This window comes from Chanodichthys erythropterus, chromosome 5 (genome assembly GCF_024489055.1).
Source record: "Chanodichthys erythropterus isolate Z2021 chromosome 5, ASM2448905v1, whole genome shotgun sequence".
Taxonomy (NCBI): domain Eukaryota; kingdom Metazoa; phylum Chordata; class Actinopteri; order Cypriniformes; family Xenocyprididae; genus Chanodichthys; species Chanodichthys erythropterus.
Genome location: NC_090225.1, coordinates 28870858 through 28887070, shown reverse-complemented (window position 1 = coordinate 28887070; position 16213 = coordinate 28870858). Strand labels below are relative to the sequence as shown.

Here is a 16213-nt window from a genome sequence, read left to right as displayed (position 1 = left end):
GTTTTTGCAAATATGACGCAAAGTTCTTTTAAAAAAAAATAATAATAATCAAGCGATCTGGCATGTTTGAAAACGAAGTGGAAGGAATTTTTAGACGGATTTTTTTTTGTTAAATATTATTTAAACTAATTGTGGTATCTATATATTTGTAAGAATGTCGTCTCTGTTGAACAGAGACAAAAAAAGCGCATATCCAGTGAATGTAAAACTAATTTTTCTACTAACTTGTAGTTTTTAATGTCAGGAACATTAAAAAAACTACAATCCCCAAACTTCACGTAACTTCCGCCATCTTCATTAAGGCGGTCCACAGACAGCAGAGACCTGCCAAGTTTAGTTCAATCAATGCACATCCATAGAGGTAGAAGTAGTGAAGCGTGCAATACATTTTACTAGTCTGCTGTTGTAAGTTAATCTACCGTCTGCAGGGCGGGCTTGAAAGCCATGGCCGAACCGATACGTGGTTTGTGCGATGAGCTTATAAAGGCAGTGAATGTGATGATGGAGGCAGAATCCAGTCAGACATACCGCCTGGAGGCCCTTAAGGTGAATTAACAATACTAAACATGCTCGAAAACTCACGAAACTTTGCACACGCGCCAGAATTTACGAAATTTTACATCTGATATGGGTTTCAGAATTAGGTGTGGCCAAATGGCTCCATAGCACGACCTACAAATGCGATTTTTGTACAGTTTTACCATTTCCAGGTACTTTACCGTAGTGATGCGCGATTTCGAAACCTTTACGAATTGCAAAACACGAATTTTATTACATTTAGTGTAAGAGGCGATCGATAGTGGACGATAATAGGCTGTGTAATGTAACGTTAGTGACGAAACGCTGTTGAGGCTCGTGCAGCATCTCGAGGAGAAATGGAAACATGAGCGAAGCACACAAAAAGAAACTCAGTTAAACATACCACGGTAAAAAATCAAAATGTGGAGTGTTTATAACTTGATAGTTAAGCAAAACCACACAAGACTGCTGTTTACAGGCTACCATCACGATTAAAAACATGACACTGATTTCATACAGTTCAATTAACAAGTAGTTAATATCAAGCCACTTACATTTTAGAAGGAACATTGACTTTCTTTATTTCTTTCACACACTTCATCATTTTAAAGACACAATTAACAATAATTAAGAAAAGTTAATGTGTATAAAAAAGGGGGAAACCCCAAAGAAGCTATTGAAAGCTTTTAAGAGGGGGCCCAATACCCAATCACACCATACAACATATAACATACAAGAACAACAGCTCAATCCAGAAACACAAATAAATATAAATACATCAAGACAAGACTACAGCAAACAGATGATCCCAGCACAAATATAACACTTTCAAAATGATCAAGAAGTATATGTTGAAAGCAGTTTTTCCTTCAGATTTTTCTTGAAAACAGAGACAGAATGCAACAATTTAAGGTTTTCCTCAAGCTCGTTCCAAATCTGTGGACCTCTACAGACTACACTCAGGCTCGTACATTTCAATCGTCTTATTTTACCAGTAATTAAAAATTTTCCCCTTGTGTGATATGTATGCTGGGGTCGGCTAATTGGGACAAGTTCACACAACCTGTAATTTAGCTTATGAACAACCTGGAATATCATACAGGCATTATGAAAAGTATTATATTCAGTAAGTCTTAATAGACCAAGGCGATGAAACAATGGACGCGAAGGGGTATTTGGCTCAGACCACGTTAATACCCGTATCATTTTTTTCTGTAAAGTCTGTATTTTTTTCAGGTAGCTAGTAAAAGTGTTACACCATATGACATTACAATAATTTATATGGGACTCAAACAAGGTTTTATATAAGATGACAAGTGCTGACTTTGGGAAAAAAATTCTTATTTTATAAAATAATCCAATGTATTTTGATAATTTTTTTATTAACTGCTCAATATGACATTGAAATTGTAGACATTCATCAATAAAAATTCCAAGAAATTTAGTGGTGTTTACTCTTTCAATAATTTGTTCATTTATTTTAAGCCAAAAATGCTTATTTGCCAATTGATTTTGTTTGGAATGAAATACAATGTAGTTTGTCTTGTTTATCGTAAGAGATAATTTATTGCACCGAAACCAGATAGCAACATTTCTTAGCTCTCTATTTATTATTTCTTCCATTTCATTTGGACTCTTATGTGACATAAATAAGTTTGTATCATCAGCAAATAAAACCTTGTGTAAAGCCATTGTGGAATTTTCAAAATCATTTATATATATTAAAAAAAGAAGAGGGCCCAAAATGGATCCCTGAGGGACTCCACATTTAATGGGTTTACTTACTGAAATTTGTTCATTGATGCTTACATACTGCTGTCTACCAAACAAATAACTTCTGAACCAGCTAAGCACTAATCCTCTAACTCCATAATGGTGTAATTTATTCAATAGGATGTCAAAATCAATAGTATCAAACGCCTTAGATAAATAAAAAAAAAATACCAATACCGCTATCGCCTTTATCAATGGCATCATTGATCTTTTCAATCAGATCAAGTAACGCCATGCATGTGGTTCTTTTTTTCCTAAAACCATATTGAGAAGAAGCCATAATATTTAATTTATCAAGATAGCCATATAGCCTATTGTACACTACTCTCTCTAAAACTTTAGAAATTGTGGGCAAGATTGATATCGGACGATAATTGCACATATCATTTTTATCCCCAGATTTGAACACTGGTATAATTCTGGCAATTTTTGTCCTTTTTGGTACAATTCCAACAAGCAGAGAGAGATTAATACAATAAGTCAATGGCTCCATGATATTGAATGCTATGGCTTTCAGAATTTTACCACAAATTTCATCCTCCCCAGCAGTGTACGAACTTCGTAAATTTGTAATTATTTTATAGACTTCATCACAATTAGTTGGTTTCATAAAAAAAGAATGTACATAAGAGCCCTGTAAATAGTGGTCGAAAGTGATACCCTGAGGTTGAACTATTTTGTTAGAGAGTTTTCCCCCAATTGAGTTAAAGTAATTATTAAAATTATTTGCTAAATTAATATCATGCGTATATTTATTATCCAAATTTGAGGGTAAGCCCACAGCATTAGGAAACACAGCGTTGTTTTTGCTTTTGTTAAGGACTTCATTTAGCACTTTCCAGGACTTCTTAGAGTCACCCTGTGATGCTTTTATGAGATATGTATTGTGGTTATTTTTACTTTTCCTTATTATATTAGTAAGTTTATTCCTGTAACTAGTATATATATCCTTGTTCATATCACTTGGGCATTTTAAGAAACATTTATAAAGCTTGTTTTTATGGGTAATAGATTTTAAAATACCCTTTGTGAGCCAGGGGTTGAGACCAGTTGCGCGGTGTCTGGCGTTCTTTTCAGGGATAGTACAACAAATAGAATTTGTAATTTCTTTATCAAGTTGTCATAATCAGTATCAGGATTGTTGCAGTCATAGACTGCTTTCCATGTTTTAGCCTGTAAATTTTCACCCAGTAGTTTCATGGTTCTCTCATTTAGTACTTTAATTTTTGTTTTTTGCCGTGGTAATTCATTCTTATTTGCAAGATCTAGAAACAATACAATCGGAAAATGGTCAGTATGTTTTTGTTCTATTTTAGCAGCAAAAATAGTTTCAAACAAAGATCACAGCAGAACCAAAGCTCAACACTTGACTTCCTTGTTTTCATTACTGAATGATTCAGCGCGAATCTGTTGAGTGAAAGATTCTATGACCCATTCATAAACAACTGCCTCACTCTTGAATGAATCAGCCATTGGAATGAATCGTTTGAATGAATGAATCAGTGACCCACTCAATAAGACGGTTACTTGACGCCACCTACTGGTGGTTTAGTTTAATTTTTTTTTAAATAATTCCCCTCCAATATTTCATATTTGTATTTTCAAAAAAATTTAAAACAATCCCATAACATTATTTAATGCAGTTGTAATCAATCAAAAATATGCAGATTCGCATATCAAAGCTGCAATATTCTGAAAGGATATTGCTTCAGAACAAGTTTATATTTCTACCACAAAATAAAAATAAAAATTTCCAGACAAGCAACTGTTTTACTACTCATACAAGTGAATGACCTATTTATGCGTGTCCACATGACGAGGCTTAATGTCGAGCCCTGTGTAATCTTAATGGGCCACATTTCAGTCACCATTTCATATTGTCTGACAGCAAAAACAGAAAAAATATATAGATGAAACAATCTTATTGGGTAGCACCAGAGAAGCAAACAAATCTAAAGGGCTGACACTTGGCAGAATGCGAATGCAACAATGACATGATGAATTTTCGAGCCGTAGTTCACTGATAAGCCACGCAATATCGCGTTCAATATCGATTATGAATCGCCGTCGATATTGAACAGGATATTGCATGGCTTATCAGTGAACTACGGCTCTGTCTATTAAATGCCGCTATATTTGAAAGCAGGTGATGGCGATTTAGCAGCAATCAGGGAACCGGCTTTACTGACGAAATGCGCGTGACAAAAGCATTCGATATATTGCCCAGCCCTACCGTATGTCATCATCTATCGACATTTAGTTACATGTGGCATTAAAAAACGTAAAAATTGGCATTAAAAAGGCATTAAATTAGATTTGATGAAACCTGTAGAAACCCTTTTTCAGTAAACGAGGCTTCGTTGCATCATAACGTTTTGAAATTTCAAAGGTTCACCACTGGGGGCAATGATCTCTGTGAACAGTGAATCATGCGGCTTCACTGAGATCACCCCCAGTGGTGAACCATTGAACAAGTGTCTATGGTTAACCTGATTTCTGATCAGTTTTATACATCTGCAGACATTTTAATTGACCCTTCGCCGAGAGTTTAACAAGCGATCTAACCAATCATAACACCAAATTCGCCATTTTGTCCGACAAAGCAGTCAGGAGTTAGAAGATTAACCTCGGTGGACTTGAACTTGAAAAATGGTGTGTACTGACGTCTTTCCGCGTTTAAAACAACATTCCTTCTCGTGTTCATTCATGTTTATTTGATGCTTCAAACTTGACCCGTTTGATAAGAATCCTGTCCTGAACACATGTCCATGCCCATATTCAGTTGTAGTCATGCTGGCAACAGGAATTGACATGTTTACCACTGTTATAGACTCCTAACAACATTTTAAAGTGTCAGCAAGTGCTAAACTAGCTAGCATCATGTTAAAACATGGTAGTAGCAACACTTAGCTAAGTGTTAATGCATGCTAGTAATGCCATGCAACAGGAAGTTGCTGTAACTCAGGCATGTATTGTCCAATTTGCCCCAAACTTAACATGCAACATGCTAGAAACATGTTAAAATATGTTAGCAACACTTAGCTAAGTGTTAAAGCATGCTATTAATGCAATGAAACGGGAAGTTGCATGCAATGCCCAATCTGAACAACTTTACATGTTTGATAAGAATCCTGCCCTGAGCACATCTGCATGCCCGTATTCACTGCATACCGTCATAGCACCACCTTCTGGCAACAGGAAGTGACATGTTAAACCCTGTGATGCACTAGCAATATACAACAATATGACAGTGAGTGCTAAACATGCTAGAAACATGTTAAAACATGCTAGTAGCCACACATTGCTAAGTTTTAATGAATGCTATTAAGGCCATGAAACAGGAAGTTGCTGTAACTCAAACATCCAATCTGCCCCAAACTTAACATTTTTTGATAAGAGTCCTGCCCTGAGCACATCTACATTGAAATATTCAGTTATAGTAATAGGGCCAGCTACTGGTAACTAGGCTTGCAAAATTCCCGGAATTTTCAAAGCTGGAAACTTTCCATGGCAATTAATGGGAATTTGCAAAATTGCAGGTTAGCCTATAACAGGGTACTTAAATGTAGTTGAAAAGAACATCTTGCAGCATAATTTTGGTTAAAACAACCATATTTAATGCAATTTTAGTTTAATTTTTACCCTGCACATTCCTCAATCACATTCACACAGCACACTACTTACTGCAGGGCTGTTGAGGCCACACCCCCTGCATGTGCATTCCCCCAGTCCATAACATGCACGTTTGATCAAAAATACAGAAAAAACAGTAATATTGTGAAACATAACTAGAATTTAAAATAATGGTTTTCTATTTTGATATACATAAAAATATAATTTATTTCTGTGATGCAAGGCTGAATTTTCAGCATAATTTCTCCAGTCTTCAGTGTCACATGAGCACTAATTTTATGCTCAATTATCAATGTTGGAATCAGTTGTGCTGCTTAATATTTTTTATAACCTTTGATACTTTTTTCAGGATTCTTTGATGAATAAAAATTTAAAGAACAATATTTATTTAAAATAGAAATATTTTGTAACAATACACTACGTTCAAAATTTTGGGGTCCGTTTTTTTTTTTTGTTTTGTTTTTTTTTTGAATGAAATTAATACTTTTATTCAGCAAGGATGTGTGAAATTGATAAAAAAAAAAGTGATATTAAAGTGATATTGTTAGAAAATATTTCTATTTTGAATAAATGCTGTTCTTTTTAACTTTTTATTCATCAATGAATCTTGAAAATAGTATTACAGGTTCATAAAAAATATTCAGCAGCATAACTGTTTCCAACATTGATAAGAACTGAGTATCAAATCAGCATCTTAGAATGATTTCTGAAGGATCTTGTGACACTGACATAAATAACACATAACAATTGCTGTAATAAAAATATATTTATTTTACATATTTACTAAATTAGAATTAATTGAATGCGAAAAATAAATAACTGTTATTTCATGTTATGACCAAACAAAATGTTTATATTTGTTTTTATATGAAACATTTTATATAAATATTATAAATTTGCCAAAATTTCCAATTAATTCCCATACATTCCGCTCTTTCATACGACAAAAATGGGAGTCATAGAGCAAAAGAAATAGACTAGCGCCAATTAAGTTTTCAAGCACTATATTCAAGTCATCTGAAGCCATTCCATAGCTTCATGTGAGGGACAGAAGAATATGTACATCGTTAAAGTTAAGTTCACAGAACTTCCCTCCGCTGCAGCTGTCAATCATTCTCTGTTCAGCACTCAAACAGCGCATCGCGTTCGGTAACGACAGTCAGCACGGTAAAAAAAATGTTGGAAATTATGCAAATGTGTGAAAAAAAAACTTACGTTCCCAAATGTATGTTAAACACATGCAGAGATGAACAGTGAAATCATTGAAATCAGTTCTACATTGAAATACACCCTGGGCGAGACCCCTTTCGAGAAGAGAAGAAAGTCGAGGTGTGTGACTTTAGCCTATTATTAATTATATTACTGGGCTGCGTTCCAGTTCGGTTTTAGACACGCTCTCGCGAACTTCCCTACACACTTCCCCTCGGGGGAATCCCTGCCGCCATTTTGAAGTGCGTTCCACTTCGTGAAGTAGACGAGGGAAGTTTATATGGACAGACCCTCGCTCCCTCGATTTTGACCGAGGGAGCGAGTCTACTTCATATGTACACTTCAGGCAGCTCCATAACCCACAATGCAACACGATTGTGACATCACCGCATATCACGTTTATTTTACCCCACCACAAACAACTCTATGATATATTAATTATTTTTTAAACATTTAAAACACACATATATACATATAGAATGCTGTATTAAACAATTTTGTAAGGGGAAAAAATAAATAATAAATCAGCTCCATTGCGGATCCCAAGTGATCAAGGGCTTAAGACGTTCCAGTTCAGCCCATACAAAGGTTCCGCCAGAAGTGGGCACTCGTGCAACGTAAGCAATGATGTACATCCGAGTCAACGAGACCGAGTGAAGTTAGCGAGGGAAGGGCATTTAAAAACCGAACTGGAAAGCAGCCTTGATGTGTACTCTACATGTTTGACCACTTATGAACTCTCATTTAGCCTATATGTTGTGTACATGACTAATGTGCCCAACCATCACCAATAAATAAATTACTATTAGAGCACAAAACTGTTTACACGAGAACACATTTCTTCATTGATCTAGTCACTTAATTTTGCTCTCAGAATGCACCAGATTTATGCATTTGAATTTAATTGAATGTACAAAATTTTTCAAAATAAGATGTCCACCCACCACAGTCTCACAAAATCCTGTGGGAAACATAGGAAGTGATGTGTTTAACACTGTGATGCACTTCTAGCAACATACTAAAATACGCTATTAAGTGCTAAACATGCTAGAAATGTACAACAATTAATAAGCAATGTTTATTTATTTTTATTTTATTTTTTTATGCTAGAACGCCTAAATTTAATCTGTTCATCATATATGAATGTGTCTCTTCAAAAGCAAATGGACTGAACCACTCAATTCATAGGGATTAGCTTTACAATCTCGTTAGAAAAGTGGTAGTTGCGTTGCTACCAATGGAGGCACAGAAATCTCTCAGATTTCATCAAAAAGATTTTCAGATCATTTGTGATCTGAAGATGAACAAAAGTCCTGCAAAGTTTTGACATGAGAGTGAGTAATTAATGACAGATTTCATTCATTTTTGGGTGAACTATCCATTTAATTGCAAATGACTGTGCTAAGAATTTTGGTTATAAAAATGTTCTGTTGTATTGAACAGTCACCCCAAAATTGAGTATACTGATCAGTGAATGTTGTGTTGCAGCCCTACTAGATGCTGTTGTGTTTTTAAATGTTGTAATAGTTTTCCTTGTTGTAGTTTATTGAAGATTTCAAAGAGAAAAGCCCCTTCTGCGTTGAATGTGGTCTTCAGTTAGCAGAGAAATCCCAGACTGCAGTGGTCAGACACTTTGGCCTGCAGATACTGGAGCATGTAGTCAAGTAAGTGTCTCAAACACTTTAGTGTGTGTGTGCATCAGTAGCTATGCTTCCATACAAAGTTGTGAATTTTGAGTAGTGTGTAAAACATTTGCAAATAAAGGACTGTTTCTAAATCATGAGTTCAAGATAATAAAGTTGTCACTTCCTGGGAAATTGGTGCAGAATATTTCTAATAAAATTTGAAGTTTCTGCCATCAGTGAAGCCACTGTGGCTCTTTTTTCATACATAATAAATGACTTGTGCCTCACAGCAGAAGTGCGCAGAAGTAATTAAATAAACTCGCATTCGAATACTGGTGTTTGGGAATGCAAACTTGTGAGACGCCTCTGGGATGGAATTAAACCAAATCATTCTGATGACAAAACTTTGGCTCAGGCATTTAAGAAGGATCAAAGCCACATCTGAGATGCTGTGCAGTGAAGGCCCTTTTACACCTGGTATTACGATGCATTTTGGTCGATCAGAACACAAGTGAACGACGCTAAATACAGGTGCAAACGGGGTCTAAAATGTTTTGAGCTTGTCCACTTTCAACCACTTCAAAAATGCATTCGACCAGATTGCTTCTGTAGTGGAAACGCTCTTATGGTCAAATGTGTTGGAACAGCCACAAAAGCTGACCTACTGACCTATGGGAAGAGCTCTAGCCAGGCGGGATTTAAAGTGCGTTGCTGTAGACCCAAGTTTGGTGTGAAGACGAAACGAAAAACATATCAATGTTCTCTCGCCATTCCTGATTTCTAACACACGCTTGCAGCTTTTGACTGGTCTTGTGGCCCATACATTTGCCCACCCATAGATCCCCTTGAATAAGTCAGGACAGAAGTGGTTGAAAGTGGACAGAAGAGACAGATTAAAACACCAGGTTTAAATGAGAATGTGTCTCCCTCGTCTATTTGTGATCTAATCGACCAAAACGCATCTTAATACCAGGTGTAAACAGGACTGAAATTGGCCTACTCTACTGTTTGTCCAGTTTTCCAATCACATCCTCTGTTGAGGCAAAGTCACATGGGTTAGCACATCAAGGGATCTATTCTTTAAATGTTTTTTCCTTTATAGTTTATATGCATGTCTTCTTATTGGATTAAAAAAAACAAATTAAAAAAAACATTTTTTTTTATGTACATTTTTTCCATTCATTTTTTTTATGTGATAACCCAAAATGGGTGGATGGAAACATAGCTATAGTGAACATTGAACACTAAACTGAAAACATTCTTCTATGAACAGGTTTCGGTGGAATAACATGCCTCCGCAAGAAAAGCTCCAGCTGAAGAACTGCACTATGGGCCTGTTGTCACATGTGAGCATCTTGGAAATGTCTCTACTCAATCATCTTATTGCATGCTTTATGAAGATTTCTTATTTATTTATATGGCTTGCTCCTGTTTTAGGGTACACATCCAATTCTGCAAGAGGAATGTCATGTTAAGGATGCGCTCTCACGCATAGTAGTTGAGATCATCAAGAGAGAGTGGCCGCAGCACTGGCCTGACATGCTGAAGGAGATGGAGGCCCTGACTGCTATGGGGGTATCAAGAGTTTTGGCTTGATTTTGTAATAATAATAATAATTATGGCTGTTTGATCCTGCTCCTGAATTTATGCCTTCCTTTCAGAGTTTAGTTCCAAAAAAAAAGTAGGTGTGCACATCCAAAACCCAGAATTGGGCTTTGGTGCAGGACGAAAAAAATATAATGAAATAAAGTAAGCATTCATATGTAAATAGCTTAATCTTATTTTGTCCATTAGATTGAAAAATCTGAAAAATCCCATATATTTACCCTCCCCTTGAAGAAATCAGGACAGAAGTGGTTGAAAGAGATTGATTGAAACACCAGGTGTAAATGAGAATGTCTCCCTCATCTACTTGTAAGCCAATTGATCAAAACGCATCTTAATAAGAGGTGTAAACAGAGCCAAAATGTCTGTCTACTTTACATTCACACTGATGTTTTAGGAAGCCAAACAATAAGAATGTAATAATAATAATTTTATAATATAGTAATTGCTATATTTTATAACAAATGTACTGCAAAATGAATTAAAATAAATATTTCATTAGTACTCTACACTATAGTAGGAAAATACTGCAATTTTGTCTTAATTACTAAAATTGCATGAGATAAACCCTTGAGCTTTTATTTTCACAGACACTGCAGTTAAGCTTTTATTTTGGCAGAAAACTAAAGTTTCTGTGAAAAAAGGTTTACAAACGCATTTCATTACAAATCTTGTGAAATGCTGTAATCTTACAAAAATGTTGGAAATTATGCAAATGTTGAAAAAAAACCTTACGTACCAAAATGCACGTTAAACACATGCAGAGATCGAGTTCACTGCATTCATGCACTGTGAACTGAGCATAAGATCCCACCCTCCCTTCATAGCATCTCCAAAGCAATGCCTCCTTACCTGTACAGCAGGAAGCAAACAAAAACACAACAAGAGACGGCGTTAAACTACCTCATGTCTCAAAGCACATATCATTACAAAAATAATGAACATAAACAACTTAAAGAGCACTGACCTTTACTACCTGACTGCTGCAGATTCATTTCGCGTTGATAGTGTTGCCATTGAAATGCATAAATTGAGTCACGAAACTGCTCTGAGTATAATTTCAGGGGTTTCCATCTCTTCCAAGTCACAGTAGTTATGGCATGAATGCAGCATAAGCTCACTTTGTTTCAGGAGGTACTTTAAAATGTGGCTGCTGTTTTGGTTGCTCAGCATGAAACATGAGGATGACATGTGATGTCTGTGCAAGTAGGGTGCGTGGACTTGTGGAAATGAGACCAAATGCAATGATTGGACAACATTGTTTTGGTCCTATGCTTACCACAGGTGAGATATATACATATAAATATGTTTAGACCACTTAACTTAGTGACTGCTATCAGGATGTGAAGAGACTTTCAGTCAGCATGACAAAAAAAATTTACATGGGGAACAGGGCTGTAAAATAAAGTGCTACCAAAATAATAATCTTTAATACACTCATGTAACCCTGGTTCCCTGACAGGAGGGGTTGAGACATTGCGTCAGTAGTTGATGCTATGGGGAAACCCATTTCTCTAAAAATACTGAAGCCGCATGGAATCCTGTCATTGTATAGCACTGGCCAATAGTGTGTGAACTCGCTGAGAGGCTCCGCCGCCTCTGCCTATATAACGCAGAGCCAAACCCTATTTCCTCAAAATCTTTCTTCTTCAAGAAGGAATACGAAGAGAAGCCTGCTCACCATTGGACAAATCAGAATCCAGAGGACGACACATGTTTTTTTTCCCATGTCAAAAAAAGTTTTATTGGATGTTATTGGAATTATCCAGCCTTTAAATCTAAACTGGTGAAATCCATTTTGGGGACTTGCAAATATTTGTCCCAATATACATTATATTCAGTATTCCATAGTAGTGTCATTAAACTCCTAAAAACATTTTGTCCTATGTGCTTAAGTAAAAATAAAGATCATGTTGGTTCGCTTACATCGCCTCCTATGATGTCTTATCATTCTAATTGGATTTTAATGATTAAATGTAAGATTTTGACAAAATATCATACATACGTCTTAAGGTTGGAAAATAATATTAACCTTATCATAAATGTAAAAATTTCCCCATTTTTAAGGTGGAAAATATCCCCACTTAATGAAAAAGGTAACGTCTGTCAGTACTGTGAACTGACTACAATGGAAGCTTGTTTTTGCCATTGAATACAAAAAGATAATTGTAACTTTTTATCTCTGTAATGCTGTATCTTAAAGACTCTCTTGCAAAGGAGTGAAGAATCAAGGGAAAACATTTATTCAAATTCAAAAGCAAGAAACTAAAATATCCAGGCAGAATAGCATCAAACAGACAATACAGCATTTAACTATAGTGATGTTACATATTACACTGAAGCTTTGATGTGCTTATCGCGCATGCGTCACAATTTCTAGTGAAGCCCCATATCGGGGTGCGTATTGGTTTCCCAGAGTCACGTGATCGATGATAAACGAAGCCTCACTTTCTGTCCAATCACATGTGTTTCGTTTTTCGTATCGGAATGTTCGAACCCCCAGATCTTACTTTATGAGTAGGTTTTCATTCAGACTTACTAAATAACATTTTTAAATACACAGTCTTACAAGTAATATGAAGAATACAAATTATTCCAGGAAAATAAAATATTTTGCCATATGCAATTCATATATATGTACATTTATTCTTCTGTTACATCGTATTGATATTCATACTGGCATTAAAAAAAAAATGAAAGCTTCAGTGCTTCGTGAGGCTTCATTTGCCCATCAGTATTTAACTAAGGCTAATATTGGAACAAGTAGCTAACTGAAATTGAGAGCTTATATCAGGGGTGGGGAACATTGATCCTGGAGGGCCATTGTCCAGAGTTTAGCTCCAACCCTAATTCAACACACCTGAAGCTAATCAAGGTCTTCAGGATTACTAAAGTTACAGGCAAGTGAGTGTTTTTTTTCAGGGTTGGAGCTAAACTCTGCAGGACAATGGCCCTCCAGGATCAACGTTCCCCACCCCTGGCTTATATACACAGCAAACGAAGGAGCAAATTAACAAGACACACCTGAACAGAATATTTAAATCAATCAGAAACCATGGTGACAAACAGACAGGGAACAGAGGATAACAGAACTAATTAACAGATTAATAATGAAACTCAGACATGAACAAACCAAAAGTTTGTTTCCTCGAACCATAAGTCCACAGGGGTGGGTGCCCTGGAGGCTGACAAGGGGTGGCTTAGGCAGGAGAGGAATCCTTCAGGGCAGAACTGGCAATACATTGAACCAGGTAGGTGCTGGTAGTTCAGGGAGCCAGGGAGGTGCCTGTAACTCAGGGAGCCAGGATGATGCCGGCAGTGCAGGGAGCCAGGGAGGCGCTGGTAGCTTAGGGAGACTGGGAGGTGCCGGTAGCTCAGGGAGCCTGAAACAGACTCAGGCTGGAACAGACTCTTGGCTATAGAGGACTCAGGGGTTGGAGCCAACACTGGACTGTGCTCAGGGGCTGGAGCTAACACTGGACTGCGCTCGGGCTGGAGTGGGGGTGTGTGTGGCCCAGACACGCATAGCAGCAGCATTATAGATGGAAAGGACCATGTCTTCGATAACATCAGAATTGACACTGGGGCTGGAGCAGACTCTGGAGCTGACACTGGACTGTGCTCACGGGCTGGAGCCAACACCAGACTGGACTCAGGGGCTGGAGCCGACAGTGGATTGTGCCCAGTGGCTGGAGCTAACACTGAACTGGAGCAGACTCAGGAGCTGGGCCTGACACTGTACTGGAGCAGACTTTGGACTGGAGTGGACTTGGGTTGGAGCCAACACTGGATTGGAGTGGACTCGGGGGCTGGAGCTGACACTGGAACGGACTTGGAATTTCACTTACTGGAACAGACATGGGAATTCCACTCACTGGAATGGACTTGGGAATTTCACTTACTGGAACAGACACGGTAATTCCACTCACTGGAACGGACTCTGTGATTTCACGCACTGGAACAGACTTACAAGCGGACTCTGGAGTGGGCTCTTGGGTTGGAGCAGTAACTTGGAATGGAGCTGGATCTTGGAATGAATCCATACAGAGATGAGTGTATACCCTCCACGAGTAGTTTCTCATCACTGGTAAGTCCAGTGATTGGTCACCCTGTGCACCGACCAAATAGATAGTTTTAAGGATGGTATCATCCAGATTTGAGAATTCAGCCAACTCACAGAATTTGAGGGAGTAGTCCCTGAAAGGAAGTGCTTAGTGGTGAAGAACAATGAAATAATGATGTTATGCCTGATACCAGGGCTTCGAAGCTTGTGTCAAGAGTGTCAGGTACTTCCCGCCAGAGCTCCGTATGGAGGCTTGTATTTTTTTGGTGAAATGTCATCACCGGTGACATTCGAAGTCTTGCTTGAGTGCAGAGCTTTGAGAAGAAACTATGTTTTCCCTCTCATGTTACACTTCTCTCTGTCCAGTCCACCTTAATCTACAAAAGCACTACCCAGTTACAAAATTGAAAAACTAAGAAACAACACTGAGCATAAATACTTTACAGTACTATTTATTTATGCATGTTTATGTGTGTATGCTAATGTATTATGAAGCATGGAACACACATTTTGGTGCTGTCACACTCTTGATCATTTTTTTTTCTGCACCATATTTTCATTGACCATCAGGTGTCCCTGCGTGCATTTGAAGTATCGAGAAATGAACCACTTTTAAACACATCTGGCTGGAAACATTCAAAGGTTCATGAAGCTTCATCTCGCCAGCAATAAAATGAAGGCTTTAGCTAAATCCATCTGTAATGGGTTCTGGTATTCTGTCACGCTGTATCTTAAAGACTCTCTTGATGGAGTGAAGAAATGCTTTTTAAATTTATTGAAATACAAAACCAAGAAATTCAGGGATATATAGGCAAACACAGCATAAAAAACAATACAGCATTTAACTAAGACTAATACCGTAACAAGGAGCTAACTGAAACTGAGGGCTTATTTACACAGCGAACTAAGGCACTAATTAACAAGACACACCTAAAGAGAATACTCAAGTCAATCAGAAACCATGGTGACAAATAGGCAGGGAATAGAGGATGACAGAACTAATAAAAAAAATTTGAAGATTAAATGAAACTCAGACATGAACAGAACATAAAAAAGGTTGACAACAAACCCAAAACATGACAATCTTGCAGTTCTGACTTTTTTTCCTTTAGAATTACATGTAGAGATTCTGTAGAGAATGTCGGAGGGCGTGCCGTGTGGACATAAATGAAAGGAATATTCTAAAGGCAACTCATGTAAACACCTTAATCTTAATATTGTCTTATTCAGAATAAGGTCAATAATTAGATTACTGCTGTCCATGTAAATGTAGTCATTGTCTATTTGAATAAACAATCATTGTATTTCTCTTCAGGATGCTCAGACAGAACTCGTAATGCTTGTCCTGCTGCGGTTAGCTGAGGATGTGATGACATTTCAGACATTACCCACTCAAAGACAGCGAGAAATCCAGCACACCCTTGAGGAGAATATGGACAGCATCTTCACCTTCCTGCGTGGCATTTTGATTATGCAGCTTCATGTGAATGAGCACAACAAGTTGGTGAGTTCTTCAGACATTCAAGATCTCATGCAAAATATTTTTGAAATGATTTGTGTGCTTTTTCTACAGTGGTTTCTACTGGTGCATGCAATAGGATATTGTAACATTTCATATGATTTGAATATATTCATTCATGTTGTTTTCTAGAAATGTGTTCCTGGTCTGGAATTGAAGGTGAGTCTGCTATTTATCTGTATTTATTAGGTAGAATTTTTTGGAGGGGGTTGTGAACAGTGTGAAACATGGATAAAGATAATCCAGGATTTTGTTAACCCGGGGTTT

The 16213-nt window shown here is 37.2% G+C and overlaps 1 pseudogene; it reads left to right on the top strand.

The window, feature by feature from the left end:
• Positions 1–429: 429 nt before the first annotated feature.
• The window catches only part of LOC137019871 (exportin-5-like), a 52995-nt pseudogene continuing 37211 nt past the window's right edge, over positions 430–16213 (top strand).